The sequence below is a fragment of the Triticum aestivum genome, chromosome 2B, assembly GCF_018294505.1.
Source record: "Triticum aestivum cultivar Chinese Spring chromosome 2B, IWGSC CS RefSeq v2.1, whole genome shotgun sequence".
Lineage (NCBI taxonomy): Eukaryota > Viridiplantae > Streptophyta > Magnoliopsida > Poales > Poaceae > Triticum > Triticum aestivum.
In genome coordinates this window covers 650638110-650657192 of record NC_057798.1, presented here as the reverse complement: position 1 = coordinate 650657192, position 19083 = coordinate 650638110, and the positions used below count along the sequence as shown (strand labels likewise).

The 19083-nt window shown below is 51.4% G+C and overlaps 1 pseudogene; it reads left to right on the top strand.

Annotated features, from left to right (window-relative positions):
* The first annotated feature begins 389 nt into the window (after positions 1–389).
* Positions 390–19083, top strand: part of LOC123039365 (coniferyl alcohol acyltransferase-like) — a 30829-nt pseudogene continuing 12135 nt past the window's right edge.

The following is a 19083-nucleotide window of genomic DNA, read 5'->3' as shown; positions in this document are numbered from 1 at the left end:
AACGCTAAGTTAGTGTGTCAGGCCGCGCGCATGAGTATTGGATGATGGCCTGTCACCGACGACATGTATGCCACCATCGAGTGTTTGCTAATCATTCTAAGCACATACACATTGTGTATAGCCTTGGATATACGGATAGATAACATGATCATAGTTTTAAATAGCACGCTAAGGCTCTTAGCGACGGACCTCTTCTAAACACTATAGCGTGCTATAGCACGCTATAGTGGAGCTATTTAAAATGTTTGTTCGTTTGTTTGGACTAATGTCTCTTAGCGCAAGAACTATTGTAAATGCTATAGCATACTCCGCAATAGCGGGCTATTTAAAACCATGAATACAATGCTCCATCCTTTAAATAGTACCCCACCATGCACCATCCAGTTGGAAATAGGCAACGGGTTCCATCCAGTTTCACCTTCAAAATCCCCGGGTCTAGCTAGTCTCACTCTCTCCCTACTCCCAATATGGTGTACGAAACCGCCGAAGTGCACGGTGGCCATGAGCTGGTGCTCAAATCAGCCATGACTACGGTGAAACCGGCACTGCCGATGCATGAGTACCGCCTGCCACTGTCTAACCTGGACCTGCTCCTGCCGGCGCTCGACGTCAGCGTCTTCTTCTGCTATCGCCACCCGGCGCCCACGGCCTCAGAGCTCAAGGAGGCGCTGGCGAAGGTGCTGGTGGCCTACTACCCGCTAGCCGGGGAGGTTCTGGCCAACGCCGCAGGGGAACCGGAGCTGCTGTGCAGCGGCCGCGGCGTGGACTTCGTGGAAGCTACCGCTGACGGATCCCAGCTGCAGGAGGTGCGGCTCGCCCTGCCGGACGAGAGCGCCGAGAAACTGGTGCCTGCCAAGAAGGCCGGCGTGATATCTGTTCAGGTATAGTATGATAAGGAAGCGACTATCTGAAGATAATCCTGACCAAAAGTTGCATTAACTTAATGGACAAGGCTACATCACGCATGGGCTCCCTCTCCCCTCACATGTTGCCATCTCAGCCTGGCCAAAAGTTTTCTCGATATTTTCCAGGTTAACACTCTTTTAGACGAAGTTCATTAATTGACTGAAACTAAAACAACTACTTGTGGCTATAGATACTCCTCTCTTCCCAGAATGTAAGCCCCTCGAGTTTTCAGTTTAACGTTCAGCACGTATTTTTCTAATAAATTATGAATCATACTGCCCCCCTTTATGTTTAAAGGCCTCTTTCAAAACTCGTGTCGGTCCGGAGGCCGGTGGTGATGGCACTGGCCTCTCCAGGGAGGCTGGCAGGGGACACCCCATCGGTCATCTCCCCCCCACCTCCGGACGCTCTTCGGGTGGAGGTGGCCAAGGTGGCGCCCATCCCCACGGCCAGGCGGTCCAAGGCGGTGGCGTCCCCGGCGACTCAAGAGAGGACGAGCTCCCGTCCGAAGGGCGCCAAGGGCAACATGCCGTCCCTCCAGCGGGCCCAGCTACTCCAGGCGCAGAAGAACCTCGAAATCGAAGGTAACCCCATGCCCCGCTTTACGATTTTTGAAGATTATACAGATGAGTGCTTGGGGGGTATCTTAGCGGATAGTGGCGTCGCGATGGCTGATGCGGGGGAAGCGCAAGAGGTGCTGTCTCTCATTCGTGCGAAGGAAATCGCGCAGGCTGCACTTGCTAAGGCAGCGCAGCCCGCGCTGCGCCTGCAGCAAAGGAAGCAGGGGCTTCTCTGGTGCCAGCTGTGCGACCCGATCAGGAGGACCAAATAGCAGGGGCTGCACCGTCCTCCCTCAACCGTCGTCCTGCCAGGACACGGCGCGTGGCCAAAGCGGTTACCGCTCGCGGTATCCGTCTACGAAACCGCATCATTTAATGCGTTTCATCTTCTGGAACATCCGAGGCTTCGGCCACGCTGGGAGGCGGACCCAGTTAAGAGAGTTCATTAGGAACGAGGAAATCGACGTGGTCGGATTGCAAGAGACTATCAAGGCCGATTTCAACCACCGGGACTTGCTTGCGGTTGACCCGTTGGAGCGTTTCGTCTGGCACTGGGTGCCTGCGGTAGGACACTCTGGGGGTTTGCTACTAGGAGTTAACCTAGTCTGCCTTGAAGTGGTGGCTTGGGATGCCGGCCGCTTCTCCTTGTCGGCCCACGTGCGGCACCGCGCCACTCTTCAGGAGTGGATGGTGATTGCCGTGTATGGCCCGGCCAATCACTCGCTCTCGCTGGAGTTCTTGGAAGAGCTTCAGACAAAGGTGAGGGCTGTTGGCGTGAGCAACCTTCCTCTGCTGGTGGGGGGTGACTTCAACTTGATCCGCTCGGGAGCGGACAAGAACAACGGTATTATTAACTGGTCAAGGGTGGCCATGTTTAATAATGCTATTGCTTCCATGGCCCTTAGGGAAGTGGCCCGCGTGGGGGCTCGATATACCTGGACCAACAAACAGCTTACGCCGGTGCGTTCGGTCTTGGACAGGGTTTTTATGTCCTCGGAGTGGGAGGTGCTGTTCCCCCTGTGCTCTCTACACGCAGAAACTAGGATCGGGTTGGACCACGTCCCCCTCATCCTTTCCTCGGGGGAGGAAAGGCTTAAACGTAGCCCGCGTTTCTTCTTCGAAACAGCATGGCTGGAGTCTCTGGACTTCGAGCAAACCTTCCTTTCGAAGTGGGCGAATTGCGTTGCTCGCATCGGGCGCGTACGCGACCCCATGGAGTTCTGGATAGCCGCGGGGGCGGGTATGCGAGCGGCTCTCAAAGGGTGGGGAGCTAATCAGGGTTGGGCGGATAAGCGGTTAAGGGTGCGCCTGACTGAGGAGCTAGCCCAGCTAGACGCAGCGGCAGATCTGCACATCTTTTCCGCGCAGGACTGGGCCCAGCGCTACGCGCTTGAGGCCCAAGTCGAATCCCTCCTCAGGGCTGAGGAAGAGTACTGGCGTAGGCGCGGTGGAATAAAGTGGACGCTCAAGGGCGACGCGAACACAAAATACTTCCACGCATACGCAAATGGCCGACGCCGTAAGTGCGCTATCCTCCGCCTTCAATCGGAGCAGGGGCTCATACTGCGGCAACAGGATATCGTCCGGCACATCTATGAGTTCTACATCCAACTCATGGGTTCCAGGGAGGAACCCAGGGCTCGCCTGAGGGAGGATGTGTGGGACCCTGCGTTGCGGGTCACGGACAAGGAAAACAAGAACCTGAGCTTAGCCTTCCTCCCGGAGGAGATTGACAAGGCGACGCTGGGTATGAAATCTGACACTGCGCCGGGGCCGGATGGGTGGCCGGTGGTGATGTTCAAGCGGTTTTGGCAAGTGCTCAAAAACCCCATTTTTGACGTGTGCAATGGTTTTATGCGCGGTACTGTAGACATTTCCCGTCTGAACTTTGGGGTTCTCTCTTTGATCCCCAAGGTCCCGGGTGCGGATCACATTAGACTTTTTCGACCTATTTCCTTAATTAACGTCCCGTTTAAAATTTGTGCTAAGGCTTGTTCTACTCGCATGTCTCCGATAGCCCACCACATTATTAGTAGAACCCAGTCCGCGTTCATTCGGGGACGTAACATCTTGGAGGGGCCGCTGGTCCTCCAAGAAATTATCCACTCCCTTAAGCGCGCTCGACAGCCAGCGATTATCCTCAAACTCGATTTTGAGAAGGCGTACGACCGCGTGAACTGGGAGTTCCTCCGACAGGTACTCCTGGACCGAGGTTTCTCGTCGGTTTGGGTTCACCGCATGATGCAGTTGGTCTCGGGAGGCCAAACGGCGATCGCGGTGAACGGAGAAGTAGGGAACTTCTTCCGCAACAAGCGCGGGCTGCGTCAAGGGGACCCAGCGTCGCCGTTGCTTTTTAACTTCGTAGCGGACGCTTTAGGCGCCATGCTAGACAGGGCTCGCCTAGCCGGCCACATTAGGGGTGTCGTGGACAACCTAATCCCGGGAGGAGTGTCCCACTTGCAATACGCGGATGACACTCTTCTTCTTTTCGAGCCCGACACACATAGTATTGCTTCGGTCAAAGCTATACTGTTGTGCTTCGAACTCATGTCGGGACTAAAAATTAACTTCCACAAAAGTGAGGTGGTGTCCATAGGGATGGATGCGACAGAAAGTCAACGGGTCGCCAACCTGCTTAACTGCAAACTAGGCCAGTTCCCGTTTACTTACCTCGGGCTCCCAATAGCGGCAAACAAGTGTACAATCGCTGACTGGGAGCCCCTCTCCTCCAAGGTGGCGAATAGGGTTTGCCCGTGGAGGGGCCGTTTTATGTCTTCAGGGGCAAGATTAATCCTTACCAACACCAGCCTCTCATCTTTGCCCATGTTTGCCATGGGTCTGTTCTTGCTGGCGGACGGGGTACACTCTAAGTTTGACACACCGCGGTCACGTTTCTTTTGGGAAGGAGCGGGACCGAAACGAAAATACCATATGGTTAAATGGCAAGCCGTGTGTCGTCCCAAAACCCAGGGGGGTCTCGGGATCATCAACTCCAAGTTGATGAACATCACACTAATGTGCAAGTGGATCTGGAAAATGACTCAGGGTGAGACTGGCCTCTGGATCGACCTCCTCCGGGCAAAATATTTCCCGCGAGGGGATTTTTTTGAGCGGCTCCCAGTGGGTCTCCTTTCTGGAATTCCATTCAATCCCTTAAACCCCTCTTTGCCAGGGGCGCAAAGTTTGCGGTTAACAACGGACGCTCTACGCGTCTCTGGCTTGATCACTGGATTGGCCAGCGCCCATTATGGGCGGAGTTCTGACAACTATACTCCTTAGCGGTCGAACCCGAACAACGGGTTGCCTCGGCTCTTAGCACCTCCCCCCCTGTATTACCTTCAGACGTGAGCTAATCGGACCGGAGTTGGCAGATTGGGATCGCCTTCTGGCGCTACTTGCGGACGCCCGACTGTCGGAATCCGCGGACCTGATCTCGTGGAGACTTGCGAGCTCCGGCAAATTCTCTGTCAAATCCATGTACAGAGAGCTATGCCACGGTCAGATCCCGGCGGCGGCCACGGGGCTTTGGAAGGCAAAGATCCCGCTCAAAATTAAGGTCTTCCTTTGGCAACTTTGTCAAGATCACCTTCCTACCTCTATTAACCTCGCTAAACGCAACGGCCCCGCCACTGGCCCCTGTGCGCTGTGTGGGGTCCCGGAAGATGCTGACCACACCTTCTTCCTTTGCTCCCTGGCTCGTTTCGCTTGGAGCACGGTCCGGGAGGCCGCGGGAGTGGATTGGGATCCACACTCCCGACCCGAGCTCGTATCTTCCTTATCTGGGTTTCATGGCGCGTCTCGTAGGGTCATGTGGACTTGTGCGGCGGCTATGCTATGGGCTATTTGGAATACCCGTAACAAGTTTACTATTGAGGGGGTGTTCCCCTCGCATCCCGCTGACGTTATCTTCAAATGCATCGTTTCCTTGCAGCAATGGGCATCGCTGGGAAGACAACAGGACTCTGATCTCCACCGCCAAGCTATCTGTCGTCTCCACGCCGTCTACTCCGAGGCTCGAGCTCCGTCGCCTGCTCAACTGGTTGTCGCATAGGGATGGGCAACCCCTTTTGGTCTTAGTACCTTCCGAGCCTGCGTGCTCGCTGCTTTTGGGCCGTTCTCCGCCTTGTAACGCAACTGTGCGCTCATTTAGCGGCCTGTCCTCTTATCTGTCGTGTTAGTTTATGCTGTTTTGTTCAGTAGTTGTGCTACTCTGCCTAAGTTTGTGGGCTTTATTAATTTAAAGCCGGACGTCTCTGACGTCTATGTTCTAAAAAAAAAAACTCTCAACAACCAAGGAGTAGTACACACACACCTTCTTGATTTTCACTGTGTGGGCCCTCTAAATCCAAACTAACCCCCTTTCTGTCCACTTCAGCCCGTATCTTTCCTGTAACCAGTTAGTAGATGATGAGTGGCTGACACGAGCTTCCGGAGTTCAAAACTACTCCATCCATCCCATAATATAACAACGTTTTTGACACTAAAGAATACCAAATGGAATATTTCCCACATGATCATTCCTTCAACAATAAATGCAGCACCCTCTGCATGGTGCATGCAGAAAAAAGGTGCATGCATCCATGCATGACCTCTAGTTCACTCACTCTCATCTCCAAGGATTAAATTTTGCCATAAAGAGTAGTACCATTGAACTTGTATATAAAAAAAGTTTCAACATTACAATTTTATGCTAACTCATACTTCCTCCATAAAGAAATGTAAGAGCGTTTAGATCACTACTTTAGTGATATAGACGCTCTTATATTTCTTTACAGAGAAAAATAGGAAGTAGGAGGAAAGTAGTAGATTATTCATCGGAAGTTCTTACAAAAAATTGTTATACACACACGCACTCGGCTATTTTTGATAAATAATGGCACTTTTTATTGAATGCACACTCAGATGGTGAGTTAAATTAACTTTGACTCATTTGGCAAAAGGTATCACTTTAAAAGAGGGAGAATTTCAACTCGATCAAATCCTCTAAATACAAAACATAGATAGATGTATCATGCTAATAAATTTGGTGTAGAAACTAGTGAACGAAACACTATTATGTTTCTTTACAGGGGGAGTATATATTTGTCACGTAATATTAGGGCAATTCTAACCGATCCCCTAAAAATAAAGGAGGATTCGGTGGATTAAACCCTTAGTGGAGTAAGTTTTGGCCGGACCTAACCGATAGCCTAAATACAACGTAGTAAAAATATATATTTCATTTTTGTTTTATTTTCTTCCACCGAAACAAATTTCATTGCAATTTTATTTTATTGAATGATATTTTGATACATTGGAGCATAATTTACCAATTCTTTGCTACGAGAACAAAAACATGAACAACAATTAGACACTTTAATAGATGTCCAACTTTCATAACTTCTCCCACTAGTTGGATTAATATTTTCCCTATGTCTTCATCGTTGATTCTTTCTATTGTCTTCTCGAACTTGCACACTTCTTTCTTCTTCGGTTCCGATGAATTTGATACTGCGTCGCATCTAGTCTCATCTCTAGTCTCTACTCTAGAGAGGATTGCACGAACATCTATCAAATTTCTCGCTATCAATAGATGGATGTAATATTCTTTCCAATACCAAAACTTGCATCCATCCTACACACAAATTTGAGCAAACAATGAGCTACAAATTGTGTCGAATTCGAAGTATACAACCGAATCAAAAGAAGCACTTACCCCATCTTTTTTGTAGTGGAAGAACACCCATCGGGGTGTTCCAGCGTGGTGGAAACGTGGCGCAACACCTACCGCGGGAAGTCGTTGCACTTTAGGACCAGCAACAGGGAGCCGACGAGTTGTTGGGCTAGTGCCGAGACTGGCCGATGACCGGGCGTGTCTTTACTGGTGAACCTCTGGCGAGTGAGATCCTAGCGGCTAGAGGCCAAGGCCATACCTGCATGCAGCGCGGAGGCATTGCCGGGGCTGTGCGGTTCGGTACCCGGTCAATCCATGGCAAAGGTGTCGTCGCCGGCAGCCGGATGCGCCAAAATACATATGCGACGGTGGTGACGGCAGATCTACTGATTCCGCGCCGCCGACGGCATGTGAGAGGCACAAATCCGGGGGCAAGGACCGCGGAGGGGCCTACAGAGTGTCCACGGTGGCGGGTGGTACCCGGGCGGGGGGGGGGGGGGGGGGGGGGGTGAGGTTGGCGTCGGCGTAGATGCGGCGCGGGAACGCGATGGGTGAGGCAGCATAGGGGAGAGTATTTTTTTCCTCTGAGTGGTAGCGGCCGAGCAAATATAGGCGCGTGATAGGCGCCGGAGGATAAAATATGCTCCGTTATTCGGTTTAGGGGATCATTAGGTACCAATTAGAGGAGTAAAACCGAATTTATCATTTTCTAACGCCGGATACGGAATCGGTTAGAGTTGGCCTAATCAAGATACTAGCTAATAAAGTGTTCAGCAAAATGTATTTATGCCCCCCAAAAAAAAAGCAAAATGTATTTACTTCCCACCAAATAATATCTCGTGACGTGACCTGACGTTCTTTTGTTTTCCGAAGTACTAATTGCGTTGCATGCTGCATGCACGAGCGCAGGTCACCAAGTTTAAGTGCGGCGGCGCCCTCGTCGGCTGCACTTTTGACCACCGGGTCTGCGATGCCTACTCCTTCAACATGTTCCTCGTCGCGTGGGCTATCGCATCCCGCGGTGGCACCGCACCTCCGGCCCCGTTCTTCGACCGCTCCATAGTCGCCCCACGCGACCCATCGCCGCGCACCTATACCACCGACGCCCTGATCGACCGCCTGTTCTCTCCTCTGAGCTCCGTGCCGCTCCCTTCGGCCTCCGCCACTGCCACAGCTATCAACCGCATCTACCACGTAGCAGCCGACGACGTCGCAACACTGCATGCCTTGGCCGGGGCAGGGCGCACGAAGCTCGAGGCATTCACGGCCCACCTGTGGCAGCTCTGCTCCATGGCGGCCTCCGGACACCAGCGTCTGTGCTGCATGGGCATGGTGGTGGACGGGCGTGCTCGCATGTTCCCCGACGGCGCCATGAAGGCCTACTTCGGCAACGTGGCGTCATCGGCACCGACGAACTTCGCCGCAGCATGACGCTCGCGGACGTGGCGGACGACGTGCACCGGTGGGTGCGGGAGGCCGCGACGGGCGAGCACTTCCGGGGGCTCATCGACTGGGTGGAGGCGCTGCGGCCCAAGCCGGCAGTTGCCAGGGCGTACCTGGGCGGCACCGGCGGCTCCGAAGCGATGGCGTGCATCGTGTCATCGGGAATGGGCTTCCCGGTGGGCGAGGCCGATTTCGGGACGGGTCTGCCGGCGTTCGCGTCATACCACTTTCCGTGGCCCGCTGACACGGGGTACATCATGCCGATGCCGAGCGCACGAGGGGACGGCGATTGGGTTGTGTACGTGCACACGGTGCCAGAGTTGGTGAAGGTGATGGAGGAGGGCCATGTAATTGTAATGTTGCTCGATCGGCAGCTTCATTTGCTTATTTGGAGTTTGTGTGCGTCGGTGGACCGTTTTGCATTTCCAGTGCCACCAGCTACATCGTTGGCGGCAACTTTACTTTTGAAAATAAATACTCTATGCCAAGTATATGCAGTGCTGTAACAGAGTCTTTTGTATGTGCGTAAAGTGGTAAGAATTAATGTGTGAGTGCCATTTGTTTTGGAACACTAGTGCTTGCTCCTGTACGATAAAATAGGGGTTTTGGACAAAGCGTGGTTTGTTGGGCCAGGGTGGCAATATCAAGATCATGAGTTGGTTTCTAATGGCCAAGTGGGCTGGGCTGCAAGATCACCTGGCGCAGGAGAACTGCTAACCAGGCCGCTCATACGCTGGCGAAGGTAGCTGCAGGCGACGGCGTCTCTTTTGTGTGGAGGCATATGGCCCCTAACTGTATCATTTCTGTTTTAGCGGACGAGATTCCAGACTTTGCTTAAATAAAGTTCGATGTTTCCCTTAAAAATAAAATGGCCAAGTGGGCATGGAAGATTTTGTCGGGTTAGGGAGGTTTGTGATTACAAATATCCCGAAACAAACAAATACTTAGCGCAGGGGTGCGCACCACTATCGAAAAAGGATTTCCCCCGCTTTAGATTATAAAGCAACATCCACCGACCACAAGATAACTGTTGGGGCGAACATCACATCAAGCCCAAAAAAGAAAGAAAGAAGAGATAAATGCCAACAATGGCAGCTCGACAAAGCACAGATGACTCACCATCGCTGCGCCCTCCGGATTCGTCCCACAACGCGCCGAGGCTCCGAACCTCCGTGTACCAAGCAGCACCTTCAAGAAGGGATGCGACGTTGACGACGCTGCTGCCCGGACATATCCTAGGGTTTCCCCGACACGCGAAAGGGACTGGGGATGGGCAACACCGATGCCCTTCAGGAAGGAAAGGCGTCACCTGAGGGAGTCCTGGATTAAGGGGTCCTCGGACAGCCGGACTATATACTTTGGCCGGACTATTGGACTATGAAGATACAAGATAGAAGACTTCGCCCCGTGTCCGGATGGGACTCTCCTTTGCGTGGAAGGCAAGCTTGACGATTAGGATATGTAGATTCCCTTCTCTGTAACCGACCTGATGTAACCCTAACCCCCTCCGGTGTCTATATAAACCGGAGGGTTTAGTCCGTAGGACTACAACAATCATAATCATAGGCTAGCTTCTTGGGTTAGCCCCATCGATCTCGAGGTAGATCAACTCTTGTAATACTCATATCATCAAGATCAATCTAGCAGGAAGTAGGGTATTACCTCCATAGAGAGGGCCCGAACCTGGGTAAACATCGTGTCCCCCGCCTCCTGTTAGCATTAGCCTTAGACGCACAGTTCGGGACTCCCTACCAGAGATCCACCGGTTTTGACACCGACATTGGTGCTTTCATTGAGTGTTCCACTGTGACGTCGAAGATAAGGTTGATGGCTCGCCTTGTTATCAAGGACAACATCATCTCCGGGGGAGCCCTGGCCTCGGGCCAAACCCTCCGGTTGGGCGGTTTCATCATGACCGCCCGCACGGCTGTCGAGCCCACGATGACCTCTCGAGTCATCGAGAATTGCCTCCGCATTAGCTCGGAACTTGCCGAGCAGATGGATCCGACAGAGCTATCATCTTTGAACGAGCATTTAGATCGCATCGCCGCCCTGGGAGTCGCTATGGACTACGACCAGATTGGGCTTAAACCCGATCAAAGGGAGATTAATTCCCCTCCGGTCACCCATCAGATAGCGGTGGTGGATGATCAAAGTGATAACTCTCCTCCCATACTGAGGATGGAATATGTCCGGATTACCAAGCTCACCGAGCCGAATACCCGTTCGCGGGAAGACACGCCCCAAGTCCTGGACTTAGAACCGAACTGTGGGTTAGAAAAGTTGGGTAACATCCCGGAAGCCGGATTGTTAAATTTGGAAACCCTCCAAGCTCTGGGTCCCAGACCGGGTCAGGATTCGGATTTAAATCCTCCCACCCTCCCAGATGCAAGCTATCTTTCTGATATCAGACAACAGCCCCAAGGGACAGTACATCACTTTTGGGCCAGATTCCTCCTTGTAATAAACAAGGTGGACTATCGCGAGGAAGACGCAATCTCGTACTTCTGCAGAAATTGCGCGGACAAGGGAATTTTAAACGCCATAAGACGCCGTCACATATCACACTTTGCTGACTTGGCGGCCATAGTACAAAAGTACTGCGCAATGGAAAGTGCCTGGAAAACCCAGTCAGCCTTTTGGGACCCACTGGCTCTCACTAAACCTCTTGTCCGAACAAAAAGGGTGTACCCTCATCGGTCACCCGATCCAATCATGAAGAAGCCGAAGCCCACCACAGGGCACAGAACTGTACTAGAGGGATGGCTTAATAGGCCATGCAAAATTGACACCACACCGGATACCGTACAAACACATAGCCTTAGAGCATGTTGGATACTTCGGCAGGTGGCCAAGAGCGGCGAGGATCTCCTCATCAATAATCCCGCAGAGCATCATCCGGCAGAAAACAACAATACAATGTTGACAATCTTTGAGACTTTCTCCTCGAATAACAGGCGTAAGCAGACACTCCGCAGCATTGCCGAAGTCTGTCAAATTGCGGCAGTAAACCCTTGCAACGACAGGGCCATAGCTTTTTGCGCCAGTGACGAACCACAATTTAGAACAGTCCGGGCACCAGCCACTTTAGTCCTCAGTCCAATTGTGGACGGCTTCCGGCTTACCAAAGTGCTCATGGATGACAGCGGATTAAACCTCATTTACGAGGAAACGCTCAACAAGATGGAAATAGACAATAGCCGCATTGAGCAAAGCAGCACAACCTTCCGAGGAATCATTCCCGGAAGGAAGGCACGATGTGCGGGAAAAGTCACACTAGATGTGGTATTCGGCATGCCGGATAATTACAGGCCCGAAGAAATAACATTCCAAGTGGTCCCCTTCAGCAGCGGATACCACACCCTCTTGGGGCGAGACGCATTCGCGAGCTTCCAAGCTATAGCCCACTATGGGTACATGAAGCTCAAGATGCCTGGACCCAACGGAATCATCACCCTTGCTAGTGATCCGGACATAGCACTCCGCGCCGAAAACAAAAACCGCTGCCCTGGCCCTAGAGGCACTATCCGAAGCCCTCGCGGCCGAAGAGCTAATTGCGTTACACTCCACAGTGGATAGGGATGATGTAATACTCGATAAACGATCCAAGTCCACCTCCTTCAAACCAGCGGACGAAATTGTCAAATTCCAAGTCCATCCAACGGACTCTACAAAGAAAGCATCCATCGGGGCAAAGCTGGACCCTACCATCGACGCTGTGCTACGAACGTTTCTATGCGAGAATTGGGACATCTTTTCCTAGCACCCCTCAGACATGCCAGGAATCCCATGCAGGCTGGCCGAGCATAGCCTCAACATATTGAAGGATTATATACCGGTCAAGCAGACACTTAGATGCTTTTCCGAACCCAAGCGACAAGCCATGGGAGAGGAGTTGGCCAAGCTACTTGAAGCCAGATTCATTAGAGAAATTAAACACCCGGATTGGCTAGCAAACCTGGTGATGGTACCAAAAAAGGACAAATCCTGGCGCCTGTGTATCGATTTCAAAGACCTAAACAAAGCCTGCCCTAAGGATCCCTTCCCTCTCCCCCGCATTGATCAGATCATTGATGCTACCGCAGGACACGATGCACTGTGTTTCCTCGACGCATACTCCGGATACCATCAAATCAAGATGGCGGAGTCGGATCAAGCCGCAACGGCATTCATCACCCCATACGACCCCTTTTGCTTCAACACTATGCCTTTCGGGCTTAAAAACGCCGGGGCAACCTACCAACGCATGATTCAAACATGCCTGGAGAAGCAAATCAGCAAAACAGTTGAAGCATATGTGGACGACATAGTCATTAAGACCAGACCCATCGAGTCTTTAATAGATGACCTGAGGCTCACATTCGACAACCTCAGAACATATGACATCAAGCTCAATCCGGAAAAATGTGTTTTCGGCGTTCCCACCTGAAAGCTGTTAGGCTTCATCGTCTCCCATAGAGGAATCGAAACAAACCCAGCCAAAATCCGAGCTTTGTCACAATTGGCTACCCCAATAGATCTTTAACAAATCCAGAAACTAACTGGATGTGTCGCAGCCTTAAGCCGCTTTATCTCCATGTTGGGATAAAAGGCACTGCCACTCTATCGCCTTCTTCGACGCACCGAACACTTTGAGTGGACGGACGCAGCGACGACTGGACTAGAAGAAATAAAAGATCTTTTATCAAGCAACCCAATCCTGGCCGCACCAAGCATTGGCGAACCCATGTTACTATACATAGCCGCAACACACCAAGTTGTGAGCGCAGCGCTTGTCGTCGAACGAGAGGAGGACACACATAAGTTCCCGCTTCAAAAGCCGGTGTACTACGTATCCACTGTCCTCACACCATGCAAGTATCGGTACCCCCATTACCAAAAAATAGCATACGCGGTCTTCATGGCATCCCGAAAACTATGACACTACTTTCAAGAGTGTTCAATCACGGTGGCCTCCGAAGTCCCACTCAATGACATAATAAACAACCGCGATGCGACGGGCCGGATTGCTAAGTGGGCCATCGAGCTCCTCCCATTCGACATCACCTATAAACCACGGCGGGCCATTAAATCACAAGTACTGTCCGACTTTGTTGCCGAATGGACAGAGGCCGAACTCCCTAAAGAGTACGGCGCATACTCCAATTGGATCATGCACTTCGACGACTATAAAATGCTTGCAGGTCTGGGGCAGGTGTCGTCCTAACTTCCCCCACGGGAGATACTGTCCAATATGTACTCCAAATATTATATACAGACTCCAACAATGCAGCCGAATACGACGCTCTGTTGCATGGTCTTCGGATGACCGTCTCCATGGGCATTAAGCGCCTGGAAGTGCGCGGGGATTCAAACCTCGCAATATCTCAAATAAATGGAGACTTCGATGCCAAAGATCCGAAAATGGTGGCTTACGGAAATGCCGTCCTCAAAATGTCAGCTCAACTCGAGGGGCTCGAATTCCATCACGTGGTTTGGGAAAACAATCAAGCGGCGGATGTTCTCGCCCGCATTGGAGCTAAGCGCGACCTAGTCCCACCTAACATCTTTCTGGAAAGGCTCTTCAAGCCATCCGTGGTGTGGCAAGGGGAAACCGGTAATACTAGCCCGGATCCGAACACAATCCCAGATACCGAAGACACTGACATAGTCGGGGGCTCCGCCACCGAAATAATACCCTCGGCCCATCTAATCATGGCTGTCATTGCCCCATGGACCGAACCCTTCTTAGCCTACCTTAATAGGCAAGAACTCCCCGAGGATTGAAACGAGGCACGCTGCATAGTCCGGCGCTCTAAAGCCTATAAAGTCCACGAGGGAGAACTCTATGAGAGAAGCACTACCGGATTACTTCAAAGATGTGTCCCCGAAGAGGAAGGGCGACAGCTCTTGGCGGAAATTCATGCCGGACTCGGCGGCCACCACGCCTCAGCTCGGGCCCTTGTAAGCAAGGCCTTCAATACAGGTTTCTATTGGCTGACAGCCCGGGCAGACACACAGGACCTCGTCCAACATTGCGTCGGATGTCAGCTTTTCGCCAACCAAAGCCATATGCCGCCTACCGCTCTCCAAACAATCCCCATAACTTGGCCTTTTGCGGTCTGGGGGCTAGATATGGTCGGACCTCTTAAAGGGGGAATCCATAAGAAAAAATATTTTTTGGTCATGGTAGATAAATTCACCAAATGGATAGAGGCCAAACCTGTCAAGACGGCCGAATCCGGACCAGTGATAGACTTTATATCGGGCGTCGTACACCGTTATGGTGTCCCCCATAGCATCATCACCGATAATGGCTCCAATTTTACAGCCGACGAGGTGAAAACTTGGTGCACCAACTTGGGCATTAAGCTTGATTATGCCTTTGTCCATCACCCTCAAACAACGGTCAGGTCGAACATGCCAATGGTCTCATTATGAGCGGCATTAAACCCAGACTAGTGTGATCCCTAAAGGAATCAGACACGCACTAGGTCGAGGAGCTCGACTCCGTACTCTGGGGGCTACGGACTACGCCAAATCGCACGACCGGATATACACCCTTCTTCATGGTGTACGGCGCAGAGGCTGTCTTGCCCTACGACATTATTCATGACTCACCTCGAGTGTGCATGTACGAAGAAAGAGAAGACGAGTTGGATCGGCAGGACAATTTAGATTCCTTGGAGGAGGAACGCGACATCGCAAAAGCCCGTTCCGCATTCTATCAACAACAAGCTCGCAGGTATCAAAGCAGAGAAGTACGGGCCAAAACTTATAATATTGGCGAACTCGTTCTACGCCTACCGGAGAAGAAAAAGGACAAGCTCAAGCCCAAGTGGGAGGGTCCCTTCATCATTGATAAAGTTCTCATCGGAGGACCATACCGCCAGCGTGATGCAGCAGATAATCAACTCGAGCCAAACCCATGGAACGCAGCTAGACTCCGAAGATTCTATGCCTAGCGCCGAACTCTTTGTTCGTCTCCTTCCCTCTGTCCCTTTTTACTTACTTTTAATTTGCATACTCTCCCTTCAATTTTTTAGCCCTAAAGCTATAGTGTGACTCAATTACACACTCGTGATGCACCACCTTTAAACTATATGCACTCGTTATACCTGGGGGCTTCTTATACAGAAGCTAAATATAATTACATTCTGGGCTTTGCACCCCTTGCATATTCGTCTTTCTTCCGTATGCACCTTTTCTTTGCCATTATATGCATCGATATGACTTAAGTTTTGGCCAAGCTGGGTTGCCTGGCTCTTGTGTTTATGCCCTACGTTCCCGTTAATTCGGTAGGGCATAAGGGGAGCACCTCTGCGATTGTTACTGCCGGGTCCTCCGGATGTGTACCTCAGACTGGGTGAAGCCGAAAGCTAGCGTTCTTAAGGGAATATTCAGTCGGTGAATTAAAGATGTTTTTTACCTTTCATAATACAAAACCCCTAGATGTTTTCATATACTACGCTTTCAACCGTAGTTCGAACATGCACATTAATGCATGCGTACCCAGGGAAAGGAACCCTTAACGAAACTATTCTCTCTAGAAGATGTTTCCTACTACCCATGTAATATAACATAACTAGTTGGATACTTGTCTGTTCAAGCAACTATGACCCCTACACCTGGTTTCCACGCATACCCCGGTTTATATAACCGAGAGGGTATTCGGAAACACTCCGGACGGTTGAGTCAGGAGGTCGAAGCGAAAAGGTCCGCCATGACAAATGATTTACAATCCGGCTAGATATGTCCATCGAAGTACATAGTCACTTTGATTAAGACATTTCTTCTTCTATGCCCTCCAACAACCTGTCTAGTCTATAGTCCTACTGGGAATATTTTGCGGCTAATTCTACCTGGTCATATACCAGGCTAACGGGAATCTCATTCCCATCTGACCCTACAGGTCCGACCCGGGCCATATGATTCGGATCTAGCTTGGTGTACCATGTCTTCACCATCTCCCAAGCTTCTCTCGCACCTTGTTCACAAGCAGATATCTTCCATAGTCGGAAGCGCCGCCGTGCTCCCTTCAGCAGCTGTACAAGCTCTCCCACGCCTCCTGGCAGGGAGACGGAAGGCCATAAGGCTTTGACGACACCGTGCATAACCTGCCAGACTTGCTCGTGTAGTTGCGAAAGCTCTTGCAGCATATCGCCTAAGGATCCGGGCATCTCCTCCCCGGGACGGCCAGTCAACATACCTACAGACATAACGTTGTTATACTATTTCTTCGCCGAACTATGCATATATAAAAAATAGTTCGTTCGAGCACATACTGAAAATGCCGCATTGAAGCCTCTTATTCTCCTTCACAGAGTCAGCTAGCTGAGCACGAACATCTTTTAATTCTACGCCAAGCCGGGTATTGGCATCCAGGAGATCATTTTTCTCCTGCCTGACCTGTGTAAGTATACGCTCGCCAGCATTGTGATGCCTTTGAGCTCTTTGCTCATCCTCTTGTAGGATATCCGGATTCACTTTGGGATTATTTGCGAAATCTGTCATCAGATCGGCAATGTGTCAAAACCACTGGTATACGCAATTACATTTCTTCTCGATAAAGAAAACAATTAGCAGTTGAGGCCTTCTTGGATCCCTCTAGTTCGGCGGTCTTTGCCCTTAGTTGGGTTTGACACCTCTCCGGCTCTTGAGATAGCAGGCTATTCTTCTCTAAAAGAACCTGCTTATAGAATGATCCTTAAATCAGTTGTACCAACTGTTTCAAGTCTCAGGGGCTACTGATATACATAGTTATCAAGATTTTACTTACCCGTATATCTTTCAAATACTGGTCTGCGGCTCTAGCAAGCCCATCTCGAGCAGCTCGGATGTACGCACCGCCTGAGCTGAAGGCGTTGAAAGCCTCTTCGGAAAAGATAGGGTCGCGGAGTGCGGCCCGCTGATGCCAATGATTAATGGCGCTCTCCCCTTCGGAGTTTGTAGCGGATATTCTATCCGAATCCTCTATACGAGGGCTGTTCGGTGTCACCCCCGTATCAACCTCCGCCCTCGAGGCCGGGTCGGGAACCCGGGTGGTGGAGGCATGGCGAGTAGGATCCCTGGATATAGTCTGGCGGATTCTCTTCCTGCCAGGACGCAAAGGACAGTGTCATACTTTAAGATGACTATCGCGGAGCACGCTTAAAACCATACCTCTTTGATGATGGCTGAGCCGCATTTCTGTTCGCCTTCCTTTTTGGAAGCCTACCCGGCATGGGCGCTCCCTGTTGGTGAGTGGCCTCGGGTTTGGCATGGCACGCCGATCGCCTTCCCTTAAAAAACATAAGCGTTGTGCTGTGGGTAAGGCGGAAAGAGCGAATCCTTTTTGGAAATAAGTCTCCTGTTCATTTACATGTGACACAGGGAGGAGGCCAGGATAGTCAGCAATCATGGCCACTTCGGTGCCGTCACAGCTCGCCTGGTAGAACACCCCTTCGACAAGCTCCACAAATATATCTGGATCCACTTAGAATCCGGGGTCAAGGGCTTGGCTGCGATCCTCGGGCTGTGGAGCCGGGCTGTTGATCCCCTTGGTAAACTTCCGCCATTCCTGTTATGGATGCGTAGAGTAAAAATTCATGCTAAAGGACTGGGAGAATGGATAGAGTTGAGCATGGGATAGAGACTCACCCAGCTGGGAGGGTTATACATAGAAAATCCGTCCCATGGCTTAATGCGGACGAACTCCTCTTCTTCTCCTTTGTATAGCTCGGATGGTTTTTTCACCAAAGCATTGGTGGAGTCCGGGCCTTTCCTGCTGCAGCGGGTGGCGTCGTCTTCGCCATTGAAGTGCCACATGGGACGCCCTCGGTACTGGAGTGGCTGTACCCCCCGCATTATGCATACGAGCATGACCTCGATTATTGTTAATCCGGATGCAGCAAGCGTTCGTATCTTGCTCATCAATTGCGGGACCTCTCTGCTTTCTTCCTCCTTGGGGCTCCGGGGACGCCAGTTGCGGCGCTTCACCAATGGAGTACTTGTGAACTCAGGGAGACCCATTCGAACGGGGTCAGGAAGGGAGACGTCCTCTATATAGAACCACTCGGAAGGCCATTCTTCGCATACATTCTTCAGTGTGCCGGATATCCGGTCCCGACGATGCGCCATATCTCGGCTCCGCCAACTTGGAATATCGATCCCTCTTGGTTACGAGGGACGAGGCAGAACAACCTCTTCCATAGCTCAAAATGAGCTTCACAACCCAGAAAAAGCTCACAAAGGGTGACATAGCCTGCGATATGCAGGATGGAGGCTGGGGTGAAATTATGCAGCTGGAGGCATAGTACTCCAGGAGCCCGCAAAGGAATGGATGGACTGGAAATCCGACGCCTCTTAGCAGATAAGGGACAAGGCATACCCGCTCCCTCGTAGATGGGTTAGGGAAACACTCCGCTTGCTCCCCGCCATCGAAAGTAGCCAATCCAGCTCGGACGGGGACTAGGTATGCAGGTGGGAGGAACCCCTGGGTTTGCAGCTTCACTAATTGACTGTGGGATATAGTGCACTTCTCCCAATCACCCGGCTTGGCGC